Source organism: Habropoda laboriosa, unplaced genomic scaffold, assembly GCF_001263275.1.
Source record: "Habropoda laboriosa isolate 0110345459 unplaced genomic scaffold, ASM126327v1 scaffold176, whole genome shotgun sequence".
Lineage (NCBI taxonomy): Eukaryota > Metazoa > Arthropoda > Insecta > Hymenoptera > Apidae > Habropoda > Habropoda laboriosa.
In genome coordinates this window covers 1,316,014-1,339,138 of record NW_017100321.1, presented here as the reverse complement: position 1 = coordinate 1,339,138, position 23,125 = coordinate 1,316,014, and positions in this window count along the sequence as shown.

Genomic DNA, 23,125 nt, shown 5'->3' with positions numbered 1-23,125 from the left:
TTACCAGCATATTTTGTATGTATATTTCGAGAGCGTGTTTGTAGAAAAATTAACGAGACGAATATCGGGAGGTTTGTAGATAAGTACTCTGGTTTGAAATGGGTTTCGAGCGTGCAGCTACTCACCGTTATTTCGTAATATTATCGAAAACCGAGTATCATTAGCTGTTTAAAAAAATGAGAGAAATCGTATTGCAGTGAAACTTAATTTACTTTAATATTTCTAAGTACATATATCAGGCGACATTGAATTCTTCATTATATCTACACTTTCTCATAAGAAAACAAAGCTTAAAATACAGTATAAACACTTCAAAACAACAACGATGATTTTCGCATAGAAATTCTGCTTGTGTACGGGCATACAAACTCGCCCAAAAAATTCCATAAGTCATAAATAAAATAAAATGTAGATCATACTACCTCCTTCTAAATAAAAGGACTTAATTCATATAGAAGGTGTTCTGTGTTGTTAAAAAACGGAATAAAAGTGGGTAAAACAGAAATCACGAAAGATTGATTAATTACCATAGTTTCTACGTCACGTGATGAGTTTGAGTTATCCTCCGATTTCTCGATCGGTATGTACGGGAATATTGATCGATCGTTTATAATTGCGAGAAGGGGCCACTAAAGCTTGTCCGACGGTATTCGATTCGAAATAACTTTAATATCTTAATATCAGGTTCGCGAAACGGCTATTGGTTGTGGCTGCCGATGGAAGTGGTTGGAGGTAGAGGAGTCGAAGGTCGTTTGTGTAGGTATCTCTCTGCCGGTAGTCGTGGCACCCTTCTTTTCTCCGCCACGAAAAGGCTCTTGAAATAAATTGAAAATGGCTGGTATCGCCCTGCTCTCGGATAAGTGATACCTACATCACCTACACGCACATCGGTCACCACAAAATTCCACGGGTGTTCTTTCACGTATTCGTAACGGCCGTTCAAAAGCGGATCCGAATCTTTACGAGCGGATGATCAATTAAAATCACGTTAAAACGTTATATTAATCGCATATCTCGTCGATGAAGGAACATGAAAAATAAGGAGAAATAAAAGGAATACCCTTCTCGATGTTAATCGAAAGTCCATAAAGTATTAACGAATTTAATTCGCTCATCTTGCTTGACGCTCTATAGATATATTTAAAGTTTATTTTTTATACCATTCTCTTTTTCTTCTGATCGTATTGAACAAAAACTAACAGACAATACATCATTGAAAAGAAAAACATTAAACCACGAATGATCCAATTATACTTTTTTTATTTCGACTTGGACAACATAACCTATAGTTCAAAACTAACTAGCTAGAACACTTTCTTTTCACGTACAACACAGCGAACTAGGAATTTGAATATCATCGGCGCTTCTATTACGACAGATGGTCTGTCTCATTATTCGGTGAAATCGAGCTCGTCGAAAATTTATGCACTCCCTCGCACTCCGCGACCGTAAAATCATTTCCAAAATTCCAGGATTGCCCGACCGGACTAATTTTCGCCATGCACGCGTGTACTAAGCGCATTCACGCGACCGAACATACATGTATATACACATCTATGGTACATATCACGTGGGCGTGCGAACGTTACGAGGAGCGAAATGCGAAACGCGAACTGGCGTGTGCGCGTTCACGCACCCATACACGCACGCCAGAAGCATGTGCGAAGGCACACGAACGGGAAGGTGTATTGAATCGACGAGTATCATGCAGTTGACAGCTAGAGCTAATTGAATCTTGACTCTATCTATCTGTCGACTCGAGCTGAGACTCGACTGCCGGCGCCGCTGCGAATTGCATTTCCGTTCGACAGAATCGTTCGCGCTCGAGAATTCTATCTTCCCCCTTAATCCTCTTCGTTTTTGTAGTATACAATTACGTAGTAAATTCTTTGATCCTGAAACTCTAAAAGACCAACAGCTTGTTTTATATTTTTCTTAGTCTTTTCATGCTCGTTTATAGGTTAGTTCGAAAGTGTAGTAACAAGATGAATTGTTAACTTACAAGCGTTCGCATTGAAAATTGTTTATAAGTTTATTATTTATTAGTATCCGGTAATATAAATTTTAGTATACCTTCTTTCAATACCTCGAAACTTCAATATTCATTTGAGTTTTTATTCAATAAAGGGAAAAGTTATTTTGTTTGAAGACTTTGTTCCAAGAAATACGTTTCGAGCATAAAAGATTGAATATTTGCCGCGGAGAAAGGAAGAAATAAAGAGAATATGGTGGAGAAGGGGGTGAATGGTATGCAGAGGGTGTGAAACGTCGAAGTCTTTTAATACAGCAAGTAATTGTCAGTGCGCTATTTTTTTTTTTCTTTTCGTTAACCTTTCTATTGACTACTTTCTGTGAATTAACGTGGAAATTGTAAGATGCACCTTCTTTTTTTCATCGTTTATCGAAACACGATACAAAATGTTATAAAGAATCGTAAAAGCACGACTGTGTATATTGGTTCGGGGAGAATCTTTCTTATTGGAAAGTTCTTTTCAGCGTAAATTGAATGGAAGATTTCTGTGCACCAGGCCAATCAATTACGTGCAGGATCAATGGGAGCTCTCGATGAAATTTTAATTGGAAAAGAGCAAGATATACAGCGGTAAAGATACAATAGAACATTCATGGATCAAAGATGTGCGAAAACGTTTGTAGACTGTGACCTTTGTAACATTATTTTCAATCACGGATACCAACTTAAAAAAAAAAAATTTCCGATATAATGCAACTATGTAGATTTACATCTATTTTAATCAGTGGCAAAAATTTGTTGGAAATCAAAACAGACAAACATAACCAATACATACACTCGCAAGTAAACGAATAATAGGAATATATTTGAATCAGGCAGCTTCTACAAAAGGAATAACGAGATTAGGGTACCAAGTGTAACTGCGGTGACATAATATCGGTCTCGTTTAACGGAACGATGCGGTTCTCTCGTAAACAGCGAAGGGCTGAGGCTCGCGATACCGATAAAGGCACAGAACTGCGGAGTAGGATGAGTGAGGGAGAGGCGGAGGGGAACAGAGCCCTGTTCCCCGTCTAGGATTCTATAATCCGTACGATCTTTATCGTTAAATTCTGTACTCGTGGACCGATGCCTCGATTGCGCAATCAAGATGGCATCGAGAAAGGCATCTCTCGCCTTCGACTCAACTACCAACAAGTATTTCAATATCCGCTCCAATATATTCCCATCGACCCTATAAACGTGTGTGCAGTTATATTGGATTCCCTTCCTCCTTCTCCTTTCCTCGTTCCGCCAATCGCTCCTTCTCGCTCTCGTTCTACCGCTTTTTCTGTTCTCCCTTCCTACCGTGGTAAGTGTGTGCCTGTGTGCGTGTGTGTAAATGCGCTGGACCAATCGGTTCTTGACACCGGCACCGCACACACGCGTGAAGCGGTAACGCGCTTGCATGTCCGCCCCGAAGAAAACCGCATTTAAACGCGTTTAGTAACGCTGTAAATGATTCCTCGTTTCCGAAGAATCGGGTATAGAGAGAGTGGGGGAACGAGTCTTACGATCTGTTGTTAGATTGGAGAAACGTGACATGGACGATCATTATTACGAGCCTTTTAATTTCCTCCTTATTGGAGCTACCGCTGTTCTTAGACGAAAGCGATCAGAGGTTTATATCTCTATAGGAAAGAATCCATGTCTCGCAGACTCCACCGTGATGGAGATTCTAAATAGGTTTATCATTGAGGTTAGGGGATATTTGTAATACGACACATCTTTTATCTATGTAAGTGTTTGAGGATAGGTTATGTTGTATATTAACCAGTCTATCAATGTAGAGTTTCCATTCAAAATTTACAATTCTCCAAAGGATGAACGTTTGAAAATCGTTGGAAGTTCCATGATGATACTGCAAGATTGAAATTTAAACGACGAAGACGACTTATTCATCTCCATTCATCTGTCCGTGTATTTCCTGGACATGGTGATCAAATAGATGAGTTAATCGGCGATAAAAGCGGCGAGCGCGGTACAATGACCGTGGATAATAATCTAGAAAATATTTTCCGGACTAATTAGCCGTTTGAGGCTCAAGATCACGAAGATACGCAGTAGACCAGCAGATATGAAATAATTTACCACAGAGCGAGCGGTTCTGTCCACAACCACCTGGGCACACATTAAAATCGAGTATCCCCCCTCCCCCTACGCAACACTCGTCCTTTTCATCGCTGTCTAGTTCCATCTCTCTCGCTCTTTTCATGCGTACTCTTTGTTGTCTCGTAATCTATACGCGGTACACGGGTCGCCGCTTATTATACTAATATGTCCGTCGTGCGTTCATCGCGGTGCATCACCGTCAAAGGGGTTTTCTCGTTCGAATCTAATTGTTCGGTCCGATCCCGTCTAAAGAAATCGAGTGATACGGTCGGGAGGCCGTGTTTTTCACCTCGTTTCAACCGCTAGCCTGCGATCAAACGGACCCCCCCTTCTTATCCGTGAATCTTTCCGCACGGTTTACCGACTTCTCGGCCAGTGAATCTTACGCCGGATAGGTTACCTACAGAGGAAAAGCATTGGTGCCTTTCAAATAGAAGTTCCGTTTACAGAGGAAAAATTGTAAATAGGAGGAGAATCTGTCTGACTGGTCGGGGAACTCCTCTTGAGTATCAGAGTTTCAATTTGAGAATTGAAGATCAGTTTTTTCTAACTTCTAAAATTTTTTATCGCGTTAACCTCTTTTACTATGTATCGTGGATAGGTTAGGTTTGCGTATGAAATAATGAATAATACTGGAAATGATGTTGAATAACTCTGAGTCAGATCCATTAATGAGATTTCAGTGGTCCGAGGTTTTGATACAATGCAAACAGAAAATAAGAATTCTAAATTCGCCAGACTAACGTAGGGTTAATTGAATTGTTGGATTAGTACGGATACTAAGTTATAGGATCATTAACTAGTACCATTAGATCTGGATTAATGTCAATAAACTAAGCGTTCGAAGACTGGGAAAGAACACTATAAACCACTTTGACGAAGAATACTCTTCTGAGTACTTTACATAACTTTAAGCATGAAAGAGAAATAAAGACCTTCCCACTGGATTAGAGCGTTTAGTCTATACGAGGGAAAAAAGAAAAAAAAAAATGGTAACGGATAATCGGAAGTGGAAGAAGTGCCTGGAGCGTGGCTTTGCACGATCTGTGGTTATCGACCAGAATGGACGCGTTGTACTGGATCAACCGCACAATGAGTCGAATCGGTGAAAGGGTTTTGCAATCGTGCCCGCGTTTATACCACGGGTATATCTGCAGGGGATACAGGTACGTTTTAGGCACGGTTCCTTTTATAAGTGCTATTATAAGTGCCATTTGAGCATGCCTACACCCGCTTTGTCCGCGAATTTCAAACTAGTCATTGTCCTCTCGTTATTGTTTGAAAGGACACGGGATGACAACCGCTACGGTTAAAAACCATCCCCCGCCCTCCTCGAGGCAATTGCATCGTCGATTTTCACAACATGCTAACCGTTTGATCCTTTATGAACCTATTCATTCATTCTTTCATTTAAGTTCAATAAGATCGTAACTGTTCTTCAGTCTCAATCGTCTAAGTTTCCAGAATAGTTTCCTAAACTACCTAAATAGTATATTGTACTTAATCTAACATTTTTACCTCCTTTTCCATTCAAACCTAACCTTTTAAATTACTATTTTTTGAGGGATCAAAATCCTGTATCAAACGAAAAACTGATTTAAAGAAGCTTCTTCCAAATCTTCTTCCCAAAGTATAGAATAATTCACCGTAGTTTTTGTACCTTTCGATTCTCGATATCTTTTCTTCGTCAATCATCGGTCGCGATCGTACAATGGTCGCGGTGACACATTGTGTAATTCGAAATGAATGCGACGTAAGCCCCACCAGGGCTGTAATTGTTTCACGACAGGTCCGTCGACGGCAGCACCGGGGCAGGCATTAACGTAAGAAAACGGACTGGTGGTTTTTCAATCGAACAATGGCCGTGTGTAAATGTGTACCAGCCGGATATCTCGTTACACCGTAATCGGGGAATAATCGATCGCAAAGTTGTAGCACAAGGCAAATTGTTGGGCGTGGTGAGAACGATCCAGGAAACTCGAGAGGGCAAACGACAAGGGCGCGCGTAGTAGAACTAGGAAATCCGAGATTTTTCTTCCTTTCCTCTCGCGTGACCTCTCTACCCCCTCTTCTTACCTCTACCACGGTCCTCCTTTATTTTTCCTGGCCATGTAAGAAGCTTTTTATTCAAACCCGTGTTCACCCTCGATCGAGCTGAGCGCGTGTACTTCCACAGGAGCGAACTGAATTGAGACGCAACAAAGATTCACTTCACGGACACGGGATCTTTGAACTGGGTTAATTAGGGGACCGAGGGATCTTGTTTGCTTGTTCATGAAACCTTGTAGTGGTATCAGTGGAGAGGGAAGGTTTCCTTAAAGAAATAGAATCGGTCTTGTGTGATTGGAAAAAAAAACATCGAACGTGTAGTAAAGAGTTGTAATAATTTACATTGAGAGTTGTAATTATTTATTCATAATTTTAGGTTATGTTATTTATTTCTTTAAAAAACAAAATCTGTATATTAATGTGACATGGTACCTGTAATGTAGTGGTTATAATATAGATGACTGCAAATCAGATACCGTTTGAACATAATGCATACCATACGATCGTGTCTGTTCGTACACGTTTCGGCAGCTTCTGACACGTATCGTATCACCGTAAAACATTATTACCTACGATAATCTTTGACTGAACAGAACCGTGCCGTAACCGTACCGTGTCTGAACGGACAATATAAAACGACCTTAACCAGTATCCTGGTCGATCATGGCATTCCGTCTCTCTCGTGTCTCTTTCCTTCTCGCAACAAGAGCGGTCCTCGATCATCTCTGGCTCTCTCGTCAATGCATCCGGGGACTTCCGCGATTCCTGAATAGAAATCTCCATGGCGGCTGACAATGCAATACGTGGACAATTGCATAGTCTAATGGATCTGCCTCACATCATCGTAACTTATACGTACGTGTCGTTCGTGAAAACGATATCGACAACCGTCCATTCCGCGTGTCTTCCTAACCGTTCGCAAAAACGAGATCGACATTCTCTCTCTATGGTGGTCGTGTCCTTTCCGCTGTCATCATACTCTACTACGTCTCTCCCCTTCTTCTTCCTTCGCTTCCCGCGGTTTCGCGCGCGCCGAAAAACGAAAAAAGGCTCCGTCGGCCAGTCGGTAAAAACGATCATGTCGTGTCTGAGTACCCACACGTCTGTGGAAATGAAAATTATCCCCTGCGGTTTAGGCCGTCTCCGCTAATCAATCAATAACGATGCCCCCCCTGGAGTGCGAATAAATTAATTAGGTCGGACCGTTCTCGCGTCTCTAATTCGACGCGGGATCTCGATTTCCATTAGGTCTAGTCAAATTACGATTTAATCACAATTGAAATATTTTCATCACAAGCGAAGATATTTTTAATAATAATAGTTAGCAATACGTTGTAAGGTTATTAATAGGGTTGAATAAAAGTATTTTTATTATTGAATAAAAAGTATTTCTATGTATCCAATAGACAATGACCATCTGAGAACGGATCAAGAAATGAATCGGTCGATAAGATTTCATAGCAGTCACATGGGTTCATGTCTAACGCCACTTGAAAGATAATCTTAGGACCCGTTGACAGGTATCCGTATACCATTAATAACCTCATCTACAATGGGTCGAACGGTTAACCAATCCTATAACGAAGATTTACTGGGCCCGTGAAGGAGTATAAAGAAGAATCGGAATGAACTTGTTCACCGGCCTCTCTGTATGCGTGGGCGGTACTTCGTTCAGTTTCTCGTTCCTCCTATCCTTCTTTCGCCAACAAAAACGCTGCGAGACCCTCGACATTTTGCGTATTCCGCGTACTTTACCGCGTCTCCTTGCGTTCTACGTGACGGAGAAAGGAAAAGAATAGAGAAGAGCAAGGGAGATGGAAAAAGGGAGATCAAGAATCAAAGACAGAGCGAGAGGGAAACTCGGAATCTTTCGCTCAGTGGTTGGACGTGAAGGAGGTACGCGGAGATGGTCCGGGCAGTTACGGCATTATATACCTAACAGGAAGAGAGACAAAGCGAACAAAACACTGTCGGGGCGTCGCTCCGCAAACACAGCGCCCTCGTGAACGGGGGGCGAGACGAAGAACTAAAACTTGGAACAAAAGTCCTCACTTTTGTTCTCTTCGAAAGTTTTTCGAATTATGGCCGTGGCGGAGAGAAGGAGGACAAGAAGGAAAAGGAGGGCACCATCGAGAGAGAGGAGCCTCTGTGATTTATATCTCGCCAAGGTTTCGGAATTATTAAACTTTCCGGGGCACCGGAAGAAAAGGAGGTGAAGGAAAACGATGCCTATGACCGGAGGAGTTCCCGGGAAAGAGCTTGTACTGTAATTAAGCCGTTTTCTAATGAAGATTGATCGGTCAATTAGCACGGTAACCTCCCACCATGTGTCCCCTTCATTATTTAGAACGATCTTATCTACTTTTACCGTGGCGTCTGTAGCTTTACGTTTTCAAATAAGGATAGGTTTTCGTTAGGTCTGATTAGAAAAGAAAGTTTTAATATAACACTTTCGCGAGAACAGCTTAACTTTCATATTAAACACCGTGTATTGACGGACAGGTTAATTAATTCTATGGCGGACCTTTCATTCATCCGACGTTGAAGTTACAAAACACTGGCGAGCAAGGTGGAACGTTTTACCGCGAAACGATGGTCAGTATTCCAGAGGGCGAGCCGTAAAACACTTCGATTATCCATTAACAAGCAATTAAACCGCTGGTAACGAGGTACAATTCAGGCTCGAGTTGAGTTATCCCTGGAAGAGATTAAAAGCTGCCACTTGTGAGTCCGGGCGAAACCACCCTTTTGCGTTTCTGTCGTTCGTCCTCTCTCTTTCACTCCTATCCCTTTCCCGGTGCACCGGTCTCTGTTTTACTCCACCCCTCGACCGTCGTGGCCACAATAGAGAGTGGGAAGCCTCTTTCTATGGATCACACAATGGATATAGTATATCAAACAAATTCGACCCCGCGAAATTATTGGCCACGGTAATCCCACGTTACCGACCATGGACGATAGTTCTCCCCATCGACGCCGGCACGTGACCCACACACCGGGACAAGGGGCTCGAAACCGCGGTGAAAACTCATCCATGAAATGTAGAGACGTAACGTCAAGCCCTCCCGCCATTAATATCCTTTCGACTCGGTTTCTTCACGACTGTCGTTACACTTACGTCTCTAAGTAAAAACATAAGTCCTTTTCTGTGAATGGTCGATAACAACGGTAAAATCATGCAGTGCGATTTTCATGGACGAGTTTATTAATGTTGAATTTTCATTGGAAAAGAAAGAAAATTAGAAAATTAATTGCTCGAGTGCAATTCACGAGAGAATAAAAATTTATATGGTTTTTAGGTAAGAAGAACGAATATGTGAAAAACGTCGAGGAAATATCGGTGATGTTGATTTAATATATTCCACGAGTTTGATCGGATCATAACGCATCGATTGAAGCGCATCCTGATTTATGGCAAAGTACATAACAAAGATTTCGATGGCAAATCCAGAGGCGACACGTCCTTCATTCTGACAGGATTGAAAGCCGTAAAAATCCTTGTCGGACGAAAGGGTAGCCCGATCTATTTAGGTACGCATGCGTTTGACAGAGTAGATATATTTCGATCATGGATTTTCGATAGGCCGTAAGGATTAGGGGGCACCCTCTACTCTCGCCGCGTTTGTTCGAAACAATGCTCGACTTAACTGATTGGCCGCCGGCTGATTTCGCGTGTTGTATACTCCGCGTGTGTCCGATGAATAACAGAGTGACGATGTGGAGTGTGCTACCACGCCGGATTACCATAATAATCTCGGCTAACGAGTATTGTCTGATTAATTGAAGTCATGCCTCCGCCCCCTCCTTGTTCGTTCGTTGTCTTGAATTGGAGTCTTTCCTGTCTTACATGAAATTTCTTCATGCACAGTTATTGTATTTTTTTTTACAGGTTATGTTCTATGTAGAATAAAGTAGCATGTTTCGCGGTTGCATGTCGGTATTCTAACCTAACTTGTGAAGGTTTGTTTTTTTCTCTAAATTTTTTAAGAATTAATAATTGTCTAAAATTTTACGAATAATTAATAGAAACATTAAATTTCACTTTAATGTCACTTAAGATCATATTCTAAATACTCAACTCTTTTCCAGACCCATCAAATTAGAATCAAATTCTAGTGGGGACAGAGGGAAAAAGAAGACAGTTAAGGCAGCGAACAACCAAGTACTGAAAGAGGGAGAGAGAAAGAGAGAAAGAGAGAGGTAGAAAAGGTGGTGGGCGTAACTCGCGATAATTTGCATGGAAATTTTTATCGGCACGGTCGAGGAGGCAATATCCGGCAGACGCATTTAAGATCTGAGTCCGGATAATAATAGCCAGCGAAATGGGATCGTAATGCCTGAAATGGGTGACATGAGTATGGGTACCTAAGGTTGCTCTACCTATATATGCGTTATATTTTCTACGTAGCTATCCTCCCGCGCTAATGCGCGAAAATGGCGGGGAAGTGGGCGCAGGAACCACCGGTGAAAACGAACCCACCCATATCGTGCTATGACCTCGCTGCATCGGGAGAAAAAACGACACCGTCCTCTCCCTTGCTCATGGTCGTTAAATTATATATAGTCTTTCTTTCGCCCTTGCTCGCTTGTTCTTTATCGTCGCCTTATGTTAATATTACTTCTATTCAACGCAGAACTCGGACTACATGCCCTTCCTTGACTTTTTCTGCCTTCTTAATATACCTTGGTATGCTTTAAACTACCCTATTCTTGCCGGGCTTCATTACACATAGATATTAATTTTTTTCTTTTTTTTTCTTTTAGGGAAAAATTGGCGAAGATTTTGATGTTTTAAAATGGTTCAAGTTTAGGAGTAAATGATAATTAAATGAACTCAACATTTTTACGGGTCTTTCAGAATTTAAAAACCTTATTTTTTGTTTGAATTGTTTAGAAGTTTCAAATCACGGATATCTTATTGACGGATTGGAAGAATAAGGGGAATTTGAAGTTGATAAGATAAGACAAATTCAGTCTCTTTGACTCGATGTGTTATTTTTATAATTGTTAAATAGAAATCAGACTAACCTAGGGTTAATTAAATGTTAATGCTTTCCGAGCTATGAACCGTCTACAGCTAATTTCTTTTCTACCTTCACCGTCGATTACCCAACGATTAAGGTAAAGAAAGGAAGCATTCAAGATCCATACACTGCTCAACAAAGATCCGGATCAAGAAAGTCGCCCGAGCGTTCTCTATCTCCAGCTGATCGATACATCCATCGTATCCTGGCCCAAGAAAGGACTCGATCCCAAGGATCTACGGTAGAAACACACAGCAAGGAGCATTATGCTGCCTGTACTAGACGGGGAGGGGATCTGTTGCTTGATGGACTGGAAGCTCGCGGTACGCTTCGAAATGCCGTCTTAACCGACCCGGGAAAAGGCTGCAAGTACGTACTCGTGTACGGCCCGTGAGCACGTACACTGTGCCCTATTACTGTGACCGAGTATCCGAGTATTCGTGGCTGCCTCTTCTGGGATCCTGCTGAGTCCTTGTTTTTCTTTTTTTTCTTACAGCTTCTCCCTCTATAAAGGAGTATTTAAGAGACTTTCGCGGATACGGAGTAATGCAGAAGAAGAAGAGGAAAGAAGAAAAACGAGGCGGTACAAGGAAAACGTTGGAAAAGAAGAGGGAGACAGGAAGAAGTAGAATTGAAAATCGTGCCTGTACATACGTGTATACCTATTTATATTACGCATGTAAACGCGTGTGCGTGCCCCGTGGCGCGCACCCCGCCGACAGGCTTCGTCGTTTTCGACGAGGCCGATCGAAAACAATCGGGCACAATGGGTCCTTGAGCGTTCTTATTTATTATACTTATATGGCACTGTACACTATACATAACGCGAATGAATGGGAGAGGTTAGACGAGATGCGGAACGCGCGTATGCGTTGTTGCGGGCCAGCCCTTCGGCCAGAAGCGTGCGTGAAAGAACGCACGCGATTTTTGTACGGTGCGGACCAACACCGACAAAAGGGGTTCCGAGGGGGGCAGGGGAGGGGTAGTTGTAGAACGAAGAAAAGGTTAAAGAGAGTTGTGTTTTGTGAACGGTCAACTGACAGCGTTTTGCGATGTTAATGGCCGTCCGCCTTTTAATGGCGCGTTCTTACTTCTTCGTTCACCACGCGCCACGGGGGTCGCTAATCGTTGTAATTCAAACGCCATTATCCTTGCCATTTTTCGTGGTGTTAAGTAGTCAGATGTAATGGACGGATTGGGTTAGACGGTAGAGGATAATCGTGTTCGAAAATTAACATTTTTGTCGCATCATCTTCGAGAATAATTAAAGAACTTTATATTTATTTTGTTTATTTATTTAAAGTGCTTGTTATGTGTACAGAAAAAAGAACGTACTGTATATATACCAAAGAAATTAACGATGTGGTTTAAAGATAGATGTTAATTTACGTTACTACGTAAAGATACATTGGTTAGTTTATGATTCTGTTAATGCGTTTATTTGGACTCATTAAATGGATAAGTTGCGTTAGTATCACGGTTACGGAAAAAGATAAAGGAGTTAATCCTGAATTTACGTTTTTCACTGTGAAAACCACTAGGCTTTGTATAGAGATGTGTATACGCGCACTCCTAATACCTCTTATGCGGGTCTCATTGTGCAACCATCTCTTGTTGCCTGCAGAATCGCTACGAACAAAGATCCTGTGGAGAATATATCGTCATCCTTCCACTATGCCGGACGACGACGGATGAGCAGGTAATAAGAAAAAATACAATGTACCACGAGAATATTCACGAATGGTGTTCTAATTTATCGTTTGGTTTTGTGCTTCCGATTATTATCTAAGAATCGTTGATTACAATAAACCACGTACACACAGTTCAATTTTAACCATACTAAATAAATTATTGTCAACTTCTTTTTACTGTATCAGCAAATGACTGAAAACAGAACATTCTTAGCTTTTTTAAAATCCCCATAAATCTTTTTTCAATATATGAACCTAATCCAACTGAATTTTAAATTTGCTACCATTTTCGGATCATCCCCTATGGTACAATATATTAAATTAATATTCAAGAACTTCTCCTTTAGAAGTGAACATTGTCACGTGATAATAATCACTTCTCCCCGTCACTGAATCTACTCAAAAATTCACGAATCGACGAGCGAAACGAAGTTTGAAAACGCAACAATGGCAACAAGCGAGCCGAGGACCTCGAGGATTGTCATGGACTATCGAAAATCCGCTTCCACTCGACACGGGCACTCCGGTACGGTGTTTCATTGCTGCAATAAAAGCGTCATTTTTCGCGGGACCGTGTTTCGGAAAAAGAATCGCGCGAAAATGAGAAACTTTCGCCAGCAGGCTGGCTGGATTGCTGTTCCGAAATGAACGGTACAAAATCATTCTGCGTTGCACGGCGGTGCTCCACGAGTGGCTCACGACCGTGCACGCTAGCCTGTTGTAATGGATGAGTCCCGATGCCGGGATGTATATTGCCAAAGTACTTATGGCAGCACGTTTATGGCATACGGGCTGTACAAGCCTGGCAGCGGCCGACATGAAATCCAGTCGAGCACCCTCCATCCACGTCACGTCCGCCACTGATTAACATTAACTTCATGGAAAAAATTGTACCAAATGCCCACTAGCGCCACTGTTTTCGCCTTGGTCTGCCGACCAACTTTTTCGCCACTTCTCTGTCTCTCTTTGTTTATGATCTATGGTTCTCTGCATACGGTATGGTCTACGGATTTCGCACGGTCGTGTGTGTTGGGTATGGCTTGAGTAAAGGAGGATTATTATTGTGAAGAAGCTAGGACTGATTTGTGGAATTCGTGTTAGTTGCAGGAAGCGTGTATTTTGTGAAAAAATGTGAGGTAAACAGTTGTGGAGTATGACAGAACTTTATTGCAACAAGTTGATGGCATTTGATTTGAAAGTTATAGGTTATGATTTAGGATTTTAGATATCTTCGATCTTCAAGCGATGAGATTTCGCAATTCCTATTATGTTTGAGATTAGTGAGAGGTAGTGAACTATTGTATTAAGTTAATTCTCTAAGAAAAACTTACTGGCAAACTTTACACATCGTAGTGAAACGTGTAGGCGAAAGAGAAGAAATCTATATAATTCGAACGCTTTCGGAATGCAACAGATCGTGAGATCGCATCTCAATTTAGATTTTACAGTCTCGTAAAGGGGTCGAAGAAGACTGTTGCATGTCACGCGGTGCGTTCGATTGTCGAAATTAGAAAGGAAACTGCGAGGATGGGTCCCAGCGGAGCCTTGCCCCTGTGATATCGAAGATCCCCACAAAAGCACGCAGGGGTGCAGTTAATTCTAAAGCGATTAGGCGCACGCGACGGGGCAAAGGTGTCGACCTGCAATTGACAACGGGGCAGAGGGTTCACGAAGAAGTAGATCGCGGCGAAGGGGAGACGAAAAATTAAATTAGTCGCACGTTTGAAAGTAATCCCGGATTAATATACGTGGCCCGCGTGCCAGAATGCCTTTCAATCACATACAAATGAGCTGGGATATTTGAAGAAGCCTCTTTTCAGAAGGTGTTTCAAGTGTTAGTGTCTGAAATCAGCTGGTTTTGAAGGCTCTTTCAACGATTGCGGCGCAGGTCAAGACTTTTAAAACTTGCGAGAACATTTTTGTTAATAGAAGTGACGATATTTGGAGATTTCAATTTCTTTACAGTTCGCGTATCCTTTTAAAAGAAGGTTAGGTTAGAGTTTCGAAGCATCGTAACGATAATACGCGGATGTACAAGATTAATATTTCTGTCATTGTATACGATAAATATTTATAAGACCATTTTTAGTTGCATTCACTTTCACTTATTAATAAAGAATAATAACCAAAACAATAATTAAACTCGCATTCTCTATATATCACCGCAAAATCCAACTCAGACATCACAGTCATTCCTAACCTAACCTCAATTATTCGCACAATAATCCCCAAACAATTAACACGGAATTACAAGCAAAACTAAAGGAAAAAGACCTTCGAACAATAGAGAATCCTCGGGATGGTCGCTTTCAACCTAACCTAACCATTCTCAAAGACACCATAATAATCGTTCTCCATTAAAATACTAGGTCGAAGGCGCGCTAATGCCTCGAAACAGGCTGTCCCGGAAATTATTCGAGCCGCGGCTCGATTATAGAAGACAATTTTAATATCGTCGAATAATGGAGGGTCTTCGATGAGACGGCGAGAGAGGTGGGAGAAGATGAAGAGAGGTTGAGGAACAGAGCGATGGTGGCCTGAAAACCCGCGTTGCGTTAAGGTCACCGCGATAAGGGGGATAGAATCGTGATCCTCGCGATCTGGCTACGTGGTGGGCATGTGAAACGGTATTCAATATCCTTTACCCCAGCAAAGAAAGCTGGTAAAGTGGGAGGGAGGAAAGAAGGTATGCTCATTGTCACCGCGAAACTATTCCGGACGAATTCGAGATTACGTGGCTTGTAAAAAGGACAATGGATCAGGACTACGTGTCTGTACGTGTGATCGACACGATATTAGAACGAGGTTAGAACGAGACTTTATAAAGCAACGATGAGTAGTAACCTTTTCTTTGCAGCTGGTCAAAATTGAAAATCAACGTGACGCGATAAAAGTGTAGCAACATACGAATACTAGTCAAACCTGTGTATGTAATCTACATAGATGAATGAATTATACAGGGTGTAACTGAATTAAGTGGTCAATCTTTGGTGTCGTGTTTGATACTCTTCCGAAGTATGAAAAAAACGTCATTTCACGACATTTCACAGTGTGAAACTATACGTAATGCTTCCGCTATTGTTTTTCTTATCGCACACAGGTAAGGATACATTGTTGCAGACGACAGGTTAGAATCGTTGCTAAAGTAATAGCGATGTTTCTTCGAAGAATATACAGAAATTTTGATTTTCAGGTTGGAAACCATTCGCGGTGAATACCGAAGAATTTCTCTCGACAAATTTCATCGAACGAAGAAAATAATACAAATACCTACCAATATCCACCGGGAGAAAGTAAAATTCCCATGAGAAAGGACACTATCGAACGAAGGAAACAAAAGAGACTGAAAGAAAAAAGAAAAGAAAAGAAAAAGTGAAAAAAAAAAAAGATCGACTTTCGAGGGAATAAATTGTACAGTGGAACACCCCGGTCGGAAATCAGAGCGACAAAATGGAGCGCGCCGCCGCGTTCCGGGAATTCTCGCGAGAATATCGTCGGGAAACGCGGCCGTTTCTTTGTGAGCCGTTTTCGCCTCTATTTCCTCCGGTATATATCGAGGTATTTCATTGGGCAATACTTTATTATCTTCCTAGAATGGGATGCAAGGGGTTGAAAGAGTGGGAAACTGACAGAGAGAGAGTGAGTAAGAGAAAGAGGGGAAAGAGAGTAATAGAGGGCCACGGACACCGGCGTTCGTGCAAATCGTACTCCTGAGGGGTGTCACGAAACAATTCCCAACTGAATAATATTAGTATCTAACAATGGACGTGCTAAATTGAAATACAGAGAGGCACCATCGTCGCCCTGCGTTTCACCATATTACATTTCCCTCTCTTTCTATTTTGATATGCCACCCTGTTTGTGTACAGGGTGTCCAAGTCTAAGGTGAACACCTAAATATCTCTTTTGTTTTCAAACGACATTAGAAATGTTCAATTCCCTTGCCTTACTATTTTATTTACGACTATACACGTTTCTTCTTAATTATTTACAGCTTCGATGCTGCGTTTCAAGTGAAAAGAAATTAAAATACTGCACACAGTTTGAGGTTAGGTTGTATTTGGTAAGCTTGAAACATAAATTGAAGTTGAAGTAACTCGTTATTAAAAAAAGGCAAAGCAGTTAAAGTACACAATTTTCAGTGGTTTCCAAGAAGGTGTATCGTGGAAAATGAATTTCTTTTTGCAAAGAAGCATTTATTCTTTTCCAAAGCTTCTTGTGGCAAATGTTAAAGAGTATATATATTTGAGCATGTTAGTTATAACCTTCAGATGACCTTGACAATTACAAAGGTAATCGAATTCCAGGACAGTGTTAAAATGGTAATGTGTACTTACTGTTTATGCTGTAAATATCCAGAATGATGTCCATCTATGTATATAGCAATGAATCTTCTCATTAATGCTTCTTCGAATTTGTTTTAATTTCGCTTTTTAATATATTGAACACAGTTAAACGAAGAATACCGAAGATTATCGAAGAATATTCGAAGTACGATTAATTCGAACGGTTTATCAGAATGTCCAGTGGAAATGAAATTTTTGGCCGGAAGTGTACCATGCAGCAGGATTACCTTGTCGGTATCTCGACGGGATGACTGTACCTATTTCGTGTACGTGTATAGTGTATATACACCATCGCACACAGTTGCGGAGAGTAGAATGGAGACGAAACTCGCCGGAGAGTAGGGTGGGAAATAGCATGCAAATGAAATATTAATTAAATCTATTAAAATTCTCTGTCTCCGTCCGCGACCCCTCTCTCCTCTGTAGCTTTCTCCTCCCCTATTCTTTCTGGTTTTCTTCTTGCATTTCGACAGAGACGAGAGTTTCCACAATTTTTCTCCTTTCCTTAAAAAAGTGTTATTTTTTTTTTTTTTTTTTTTTTTCGTAGAACAAAATTTTCTCAATTTCCTTTCATATTTTTCACACTCGTGTTATTTTTACAGTATACCAATATTAACTGCCGAGCAAATTGACACGTCCAATGCCGCGGTGGTTCCCCGTAGTCAGCGTGTGTCTCCTCGGTGCGCGGCTCTGGTGGTCATCTGCGAGCGACGTTGCTAAATTTGTTAAAATAACACGAACGTCGTCGATTGAAAAAATTTTGAACAACGTAACATTGGAAATTTAGGTAACATTGTGAAATAAAAAGTGCGCTATTGAACGATTGAAAATTTTTATTAGAACGTAATATTTTACAAAAATTAAACACCATAATGAGCACCGTATTAAAACATTCTAATTCCATTGTGGCTTCCAGGGAAAGAAGAATAACGTCAACGCGATATAAGATACAATTTCAGCAACTCATCTCTAACCTTTTAACAGTGGTTCTCATTGTAAATAGATATTCAAGTGTAACTAAACCCTGTACACTCGAAAGCCCTTTTTTCCATTAAGGAAGTAGCAAAACTGAATTAAATTTTTTAAAAGGACAAACAGAAATAAACCACGCATGTTAATTATACATTAAATACATATTAACTAACGAATATAACTATTTTACTTCAATGTATAACGTAGTTTTATTAGAAGTTAGTTAATTTCAAACTAATTCCACTGCTGAGATTTCTAACATAGGTATAACGCACAATTTACGAAAGTCGATAAGACTTGCTGTCTTGGAAAATATCAGCTTTGGTATTTAGTTGCCTTCGTTCATCGTTTATCAAATGGTGAATGTAACAGTAAGTTTCTTAGTCGCCCCTCTCGAGTTGCAAAGTGTCTAAATGATGTTCCGTCAAAAAAAAAAATCGTCAAGTGTACACTACCGTGCATAAGTATTTGGACACTCGGTGCGATCTAATTAAAAGGTTCATATGTCTTTATTACATTGCAATATTTCTACCTGTAATCAGCAACAATGAATGTCGTTGAGGTGTAGGAGATGTAGGATGTAGTATACGATAATAAATGTACCAACAAATGAATGAAAAATTATTAAATATTGCGGTCGTCTATGTGTCCACCTGAAACATTTAAATATTCTTCTTTTCGTAGAATTCCATTTATTCTTACTAAAATTGTCCACTTTATTTGCACCAAAACATTACATTACCACCTCTATGTTTCACCGTTGGCACGCCAATATTGGGATAATAATTTTCATGAAATTTTCGACAAATACTTGAAGTCGATGAACTCAAGTGTTTTCGCAACGTCAATTTCCCACCGATTTCAACATTATTGCTTTTTCATTTGTACTAATTCATGTCGAATGCTATTTTCATCTGTATTTATAAACATTATGTGGGTCGCCTGGGATAAGATCGCAAGCCAAAACTATATTAGGGAGTTTTATTTCAAGTATATTTCCTGCATAGCGTCCAAATACTCATGCACGATAATGTATGTACTTTTGTCGAGTAGTGTACTCTATGTGCATGTATTTCACTGTTCCATGCCGCGCGGTGTTTCGGCCTTGTCGGCCGCGCCACCATCAAATTCATTCTATCGCCGGGGCATATTCCATTAATTACTTTCACTTTGCGTCAATGGCATTTCCATTTCAATGATCGTCGTCGCCCTCGCCTCCACGCGTCGACGCCGTTTCCACCGCGAACATCTCCCTCCCCCACACTTCTCCCACCACTTCCAATGGAATCCGCCGCTTCCTGTTCCTCTATTGAATTACGTTTCGCCATTGTAAGTGAAATACAACGGCCTGCCTCCTCTCTCTATCGCTAGTTCGCAGACTTACTTATTTTCCCTTCTAAATACTTTTTTCTCTCTTTTTTCACACGTTTCGTTACTTTATTTTTTCCTTTTTTTAAATTTATTTTTACCATTGCCAAGTTTCAAGGCGGAAAAACTGCCTTTCTTGATGTACAGTAGATTTTGTTGTAGCGGCATTTTCTGTAATTTACGGTGGCAGGAGATCATTTTTGCGAGTAATTGAAATTGTAGTTACAAACGGTTTATAAGATGGGTGAAATTTTTCTTATAAATTCCATTCTTCCCTGTTTTTTTTTTTTTGTTTTCAAGGTCACTTATGTGTTTTTACACGAATCTTAACTCGTCGTTGGTTTACAGATATTTAGAACACAGTGGGTTATTTATCGAGAGATTATTTATGTTTAATTACCGTCGTTGTGCAATTGCGTTAAATATAAAATACGTCATATTCACATTTGTAAGAATGAAAATGAAGCAGGTAATTAACGCTGTATAGAGACGATATGTTTCTGCTTGAGAAGTGAACGAACACAGTTAACAGAATAAAGAATAGTTATAAAAAAAAAAAAATGACAAATTAATGTAATTCGATAGATAAAGAGAAACAAATGACCAAAGAATCTTTGTTATAGTAATGCTTACTCCAATTGAACATTTCAACGTGATTTTTTAAATGGTCATTTGAAAATGTTCTGCGAAAAACTCGTTTATATCTCCCGGTGCATGGAATATCGCGTTAAATCGGATTCTTATGTAATGTTTGACTCGTGACACGGCTTTTACGCAGGTACAACAATCCACAGGTCCTACCTGCCACGGTTTCGATCTCGTGTCCTCCTGTTTGCCCATCCATTATGGTTACAATAACAAGGAGCGTCCGCTCCATCGGCTCCTCTTCCAACCTCCTACGTCCACTCTCGTCCTTTTTCACCTTTTTCTTTTTTTTTTCTTTTCACTACTTTTCTGTCTCTGTTTCGGTAACTACACCGTGTTGACCCTATTCTCCTTTTAAACATCGTTCGACGAACCGTCCTCGTTCCGAGAGAGAGAGAGGGAGAGACGAAGGGAGAGAGAGTGACGAAGGGAGAGAGGGAGAGAAAAAGTGAGAGAGAGAGAGACGAAGAGAGTGAGAGAGAGACGAAGGGAGAGAGGGAGAGAAAAAGGGAGAGAGGGAGAGAAAAAGTGAGAGAGAGAATGACGAAGAGAGTGAGGGAGAGACGAAGGGAGAGAGAGTGACGAAGGGAGAGAGGGAGAGACGAAGGGAGAGAGAGTGACGAAGGGAGAGAGGGAGAGACGAAGGGAGAGAGAGAGACGAAGGGAGAGAGAGTGACGAAGGGAGAGAGGGAGAGAAAAAGTGAGAGAGAGAGACGAAGAGAGTGAGGGAGAGACGAAGGGAGAGAGAGTGACGAAGGGAGAGAGGGAGAGAAAAAGTGAGAGAGAGAGACGAAGAGAGTGAGGGAGAGACGAAGAGAGTGAGGGAGAGACGAAGGGAGAGAGGGAGAGAAAAAGGGAGAGAGGGAGAGAAAAAGTGAGAGAGAGATACGAAGGAAGAGAGAGAGATGAAGAGAGTGAGGGAGAGACGAAGGGGAAGGGAGAGAGGGAGGAGAATTCTTCGCGTATTGAACAGTGGACGAATGCAACGATCTGCGTGAAAGAAGTACCTGTAACCGTTCGTTCTCCCTGCTTTATTGTTGCACACATCAACATCTCGCGCAAGATTTGTGCGCGCCTCTGTTGAAAGAACCGATGCTCCTTCTGGGGGGTTTTCTGTGTCAAGAGTTATATGTATACTACGTGCAGTGTTTCTTTCATTGGCAATATCTCCGTGGCGATTCATGGAAATCTCGAGGAAAGAAAGGAATTCGTAAATTCGAAAAAAAGTGGGAAAATATGCTTTCGTTTTTCTTTTCTTTTTCCGATTTTTTGGAATATGTGATTTTCTACTTTTACCTTCTCATTAATTTCGGAGAATTGTGTCTCTTTTTTCGTTTGTTCGATAGTGGCATTTAAGAAGGAAAGAGAGGTTTTTTCCAATTATTTGGAATTTATGATTTCTTATCTTTGTACTTTTTTGTTTAAGAATTTTGAACAATTGAGAATATTCTATTTTTTTTTTCTCTAAATCGTGGAATTCGGCGGAGAAGATTGTTACTTTAACGGGGAATTTCATGGTCGTTTACGGAGTTTGTTGGGACGATCAACCTTGCGTTGGTTCTACGCAAATACAAAGATATTTCATTGCTGTATTCACTTTCTATTTCAAAGTCTGTGTTTACCTACTCGGTGATTAACAAGAGTAAAAGTTAAAGTGACTCTTGCATCACCGAATATACCGATTCAAATCCTCTTTTTTTCTTTTTCAACAGTTAAACAAATAAGTTAATTTCAAAAAATAGAAAACGCATTTCTATTTTAAATGTCGAAACGATTAACAATTTAGATTAGGCAGAGCTTTCGTGCTATCTTAAACATCACCCTTCCGACAGACTTCTTGTTTGATGTATTTAGAGAAAGTAATTTTCAAAAAAAATGTAAGTTTTTTATTTTAATTCAATTTAGCAAAAGGGTCCCTTCAACTCGAAATCGAACATCCCCCACCGATTTAAAGCTTATTGACCCCTTACATACAGGTACACAGATACATGAAAAAAAAAAGAACAAAAAACGAAAAGGGAGAAACGATACCCGTGTTCCCGCTACCAATGTCCCGCTGCGTTGCCTATGCGTTTCCTATGTGCTTCCAAAGTGTAGGTACGAAATGAATGTGTTCAGAGAAATGAACCGTTCTACTTGCTCGATTAGACATTCTGCGTTTGATAGGGAGCAATTTTCTATGATACAGGTACCGTGACTTTCAAAGTGCTCTTAAAGTTGTAAATTCTTACAAAGTTGAGAGAAGGAGAGAGGAGAGACGGGAGAGAGAGGAGAGACAGAAAGGAGTGATGGGAGAGAGAGGAGAGACAGAAAGGAGAGACGGGAGAGAGAGGAGAGACGGGAGAGACAGAGGAGAGACGGGAGAGACAGGGGAGAGACAAAGAGGAGACACAGAGAAGAGAGTCGAAGAGAGTCGAAGAAAAAAGGGAGACGCAGAGAGAAAAAAGACAAAGAGAGTCAGAGAGGGAAGAGAAGAGACAGAAGAGCGGAAAGAAGCAAACAGACGGGTTGTTTAACCGCGGTTCGGCAACACTATATACTCTTCCCTGATACGTGACAAGGATCCAAGGGATCCAGGCTCGATTGGCTTCCAAAACGCGCACTTGTGCCGCGGCCACGAGCAAATATACCACGAGCTGCACACACGTGTATGTACATACACGGTCGATACAGGTACAGGGGGTGAAGCTCGGCGTTCCCAGCCGACTGGTGAACACAGAGAGGATAGGCGAGAGGATAGGAGGTGGAGGAGGAGGTAGAGCAAATATTGATGGAAGTCGAAAAAATTTTAAAAGCCATCCCAGCGGGACCAGTTCAGTTGTGTTCCGCCGCTTTTCCGCGGTGATCGAGCTTTTTAAGTATTCGACAAATATCGATGTTTCCATTGATTTTCGATTTTTCGAACGA